This window comes from Dromiciops gliroides, chromosome 1, assembly GCF_019393635.1.
Source record: "Dromiciops gliroides isolate mDroGli1 chromosome 1, mDroGli1.pri, whole genome shotgun sequence".
NCBI lineage: Eukaryota > Metazoa > Chordata > Mammalia > Microbiotheria > Microbiotheriidae > Dromiciops > Dromiciops gliroides.
In genome coordinates this window covers 405,395,873-405,400,359 of record NC_057861.1, presented here as the reverse complement: position 1 = coordinate 405,400,359, position 4,487 = coordinate 405,395,873, and the positions used below count along the sequence as shown (strand labels likewise).

At 43.3% G+C, this 4,487-nt stretch overlaps 1 pseudogene; it reads right to left on the bottom strand.

The window, feature by feature from the left end:
* Positions 1 to 2,562: 2,562 nt before the first annotated feature.
* LOC122749815 lies at positions 2,563 to 3,896 on the bottom strand (annotated as a pseudogene).
* Between the last annotated feature and the right edge of the window lie 591 nt (positions 3,897 to 4,487).

The following is a 4,487-nucleotide window of genomic DNA, read 5'->3' as shown; positions in this document are numbered from 1 at the left end:
ATAAGGAAGTAGGAAAAAAGAAATACAGATAAATTCTCCTAGCTCTAACCTAAGTCTATACAATCCCCAGCTCACTTCCAATTAAGCTAATTCTAAGGAATTTGTGTTCACTCACCACACCTGGGACATCTGTAGTTGCTCATGCCACTGCAAAGGCAGGAAAGAGAGAGAGAGAGAGAGAGAGAGAGAGAGAGAGAGAGCGCGAGAGCTTGTGTTGCAGAAGTGTCTTAGCCTCCCTTCAGGGAGCATTCAATCTTCCTCCCCCAAAAGGAGAGGTCCTTCAAAAACTGTCTATGGAGAGGTTTCTTATTCTGACCTCAGTAGCATATGTAACTTCAGGGGGGGCAGGTGTGGCCCCTCACAAATGAGTCAGCTAAAACTCCAATAATTTTTACCACAGAACTCAAGCAATTCAATATAATCTATACATGAGCAATCATGCAAAACATCTCCACATTAGCCAGGTTGTGAAAGAAAACAGACAAAAACAAAACTTCAGATAAAGGAACTAACAAAAATTTATGCTTCAATTTGTATTCAGATACCATCGGTTATCTCTCTGTAGATGGATTGCATTTTTAATAAGTCCTTCAGAGTTGTCTTGGATCATTGCATTGCTGAAAATAACCAAGTCATTCATAGCAGATCATCTTACAATACTGCTGTTATTTTGTATACACTACATTTCCCTTTGCATTAGCTCATGTAGGTCTTTCCAGGTTTTTCTGATAGCATCCTTCTCATCATTTTAAATAGTAAACTACATTTATATAGTGCTTTAAAGAGAGATTTCCTTACAATAAACCCATGAGGTCGATTATTGCAACAACAGTAATAGATAACATTTATATAGTACCTTATACCTGACAAAGAATTTTCTTCATAATATCTCAGCAAAGTAAGTACCATATGTTTTGTCATCATCATCAATCATAACCATCAATCATTATCCATCAATTTTTCTCCTCAATCAATCCTCCTCCTCATTAATCCTCATCAATCAAGCCTCATCTTCATCTAATCATCATCAATCCATCAATCCATCAATACCATCATCATCATCTTACGCTACTCTTACCTCAGCTTCAAAAAATTTTCTCACAGTTAACAAAATATTGTTAACTGTTTCTTTCCATCCTATTCCCTCCCCATGATACTTAATCTGCTTTCTATCTTCTTTCACCCAACTCCTTCTCAAAAGTGTTTTGCTTCTGACTGACCCTTCCCCCAGTCTGCCCTCCCTTCTTTCACCTTTCCTCCTTTCCCCCTTCCCCTCCTACTTTCCTGCAGGGTTAGATGGATCGCTCCACCCAGTTGAGTGTGTATGTTGTTCCCTCCTTGAGCCAACTCTGATGAGAGTAATGTCATTGAGCCAATTCTGAGGAGTGTAAGGCTCCTTCACTTCCCCACTCCTCCCCCATCTCTCCCCGCCCCAACTCTATAAGACCTTTCCTGCTTCTTTCATGTGAGATTTCACCCCATTCTACCTCTCCCCTTCACCCTCCCCCAGTGCAATCCTCTCCCTCCTCAATTTTACCATAAAGATGCTATCATGGGGCACCAACCTTGGACCCAGGAAAACCCCAGCCCAAATCTGGCCTCAGATACAAGACACTTACCAAGTCCATTACGACAGGTATGTCATCCAGCCCTGACTACCTCACAAAATAAAAGATAAATGAAAAATAAATGCTTTATAGATATCATCCCTTCATAATAAATTCTAACCTGTGCCCTCTGTTTAAATTTATTCCTAACATCTGCCCTAATACTGAGAAAGTTCTTATGAATTAGACATATCATCTTCACATGTAGGAATGTAAACAGTTTAACCTTTTAACCTCCCTCATTACTTCTTTTTCCTGTTTACTTTTTTATGATTCTGTAGGGTCTTGTATTTGAGAGTAAAATTTTCTATTCAGTTCAGGTCTTTTCATAATGAACACCTGAAAGTTCTCTTTTTCATTGAAGTCCCATTTTTTCCCCTTAAAAAAAGTTTTTCAGTTTTTCTGGGTAGGTGATTTTTGGTTGGAATCCCAATTACTTTGCCCTTTGGAATATCATATTCCATGCCCTCTGATCCTTTAATGTAGAAGGTGCTAGATCCTATGCTATACTGACTATGGCTCCACAGTACTTGAATTGTTTCTTTCTGGCTGCTTGCAATAATTTCTCCTTGACCTGGGAGCTTTGGAACTTGGCTATAATAGTCCTACAAGTTTTCATTTTGGGATCTCTTTCAGTAGGTAATCAGTGGATTCTTTAAATTTCTTTTTTACCTTATACTTCTAGAATATAAGGACAATTTTCCCTGACAATATCTTGGAAGATGATGTCTAGGCTCTTTTTTTTATCATGGTTTTCAGGTAGTCCAATAATTTTCAAATTATCTCTCCTGTATCTATTTTACTTGACTTTCAACTCCTCTTATAGTGGGGCCCTGCTTCCAGGCTGTACTGTCCCAAGCTTCAGGGCGTCCCAAGTGGTACAGTTTTGAGTTTTTTTTTTGAAAATAACCTCCATTTATTGAGAATCCACCAGCTCTAAGTTGGCCTGGAAAGATTAGACTGCTTCCTCTTTTGCAACTTGGTCCTTTTTGAGTAGTCCCATGAAAGCTTTCTTCTCTTCCACATCCTGGAAGTGTCTGTGGCCAAAGTTGGAGGTGGTGTCGATAAACTTCAAGTTGATCTCCAGGGCACGGCGTTTGGTCTGTACTGGCAGAGACTTATGCAGGTTGAGGACCTGCTTCTTGGTCCCAACGACACAACCTTTCAGCATGATAAAGTCATTGGTCACCTCACCATAATGGACAAAGCCTCCCAGAGGGTTGATGCTCTTGTCAGACAGATCGTAATCAGTGGACGCGTTGTTTTTGATCAGCTTGCCATCCTTGATCTGGTAACCCTGGCCAATCTTTTTTTTTTTTTTTTTTTTTTGCAGGCAATGGGGGTTAAGTGACTTGCCCAGGGTCACACAGCTAGTAAGTGTCAAGTGTCTGAGGCCAGATTTGAACTCAGGTACTCCTGAATCCAGGGCCGGTGCTTAACCACTGCGCCATCTAGCTGCCCCTACCCTGGCCAATCTTGTAGATATTTTTGTTGATCTCAGTGTGATGGTTTTAGCCCTTCTGACCAGCATGAGCCACAGAGTAGGCCACACAGGCAGGATGCCAAACGCCAATATGCGCCACCTTATGCAGGCTTCAATGAGTTTTCTGGGGCAGTTTCTTTGTGTGCCAGCAGTTGGTGACACTTTTGTACCCCTTGCCCTTGGTCACTCCAATGACGTCGGTCATTTCATCTTGTCTAAACACAGCGGACACTGGTACCTGCTGCTCCAGCTTCTCATGGGCCCAGTCAAGTTTCTCAGCCATACTGCCACCATTCACCTGGATCTCCATCAGGTGAGACTTTTTCTGCTTCAGAGGGAGCAGGTACATCTGGGTGTGGGCAATGACTCGGATGACCTGACAGTACTTCGTCATGCTGTTAATGTCCTTCTCCAGCTGCTTCTTGTCATCATCATCTTGCCACTTCTTGCAGTACTTGGTCAAGGCCTTCTTCTTGGACTTATGCCAGTTCTTGTAGAATCACCTCTTACATTCATCACTGATGTGCTCAGCAAAGGTGATTTTGAAGCTCTGGAGACCTCGAGGTGTCTGAACATAACCCACGATGCCTACAATGAACATGGGGGGCATCTCCACAATGGTGATGGCCTCGACCATTTTCTTCTTATTGACCTTTGAGACGGGCCTGTCCACCTCTTGCATGATGTGGGTCCTGCCTGCCTTATAGCCCAGAAAAGCGGTCAGGTGGATGGGCTTGCTGGGGTCATCTTCGGGGGAGGAAGCCCAGAGACCCATGCCTGGGAGCAGAAAATTTCCTGTGGGACATGATGTTGCTATTGCTGTGGCTGCTGCTGAGGTGAATTGGAAGAGCCCAAGTGGTACAGTTTAAGGAGAGGAACTTCTTCACTTACCTGGCCTGTGCTCTGGTATAAAAATAACCCCAGGCCTACTTGCTCTTCAACGAGAAAACAAAATTTTTGTTTCACTAGGTTGATAGCTCTGGTGAGCCTATACCCCTCTCTCACCTGGGCTGCCACCACTCAAGGATGCTTCCTGGTTCCCAGAAGGGGTAAAACAACTGAGTTCTGCCTCAGCGATAGCAGAGACCCCTGTAATCCCCACTGAAGCTGATTCAGGGGATCTGGAGGTCCCTTTCTCTGGCACAGCCTGTCTTGGGCTGGATCTATGTCTGCTCAACCTTGGAGTTGGCCTCTACTCCCACTCCAGCAAAACAGCCCCCTCCCACTGACTTTCTAAGCCATTTTTGGCTGGAAAATAATCTCACCCCATCCTTTTGTGGGTTCTGTTGTTCCAGGTATTTTCTTATGGCATTATTTAATGAGATTTAGAGGGATTTGGGGGAGAGATCTGAGGAGTCACTGCCTGTCCTCTGTCATCTTGGCTGTACCCAAGAAGT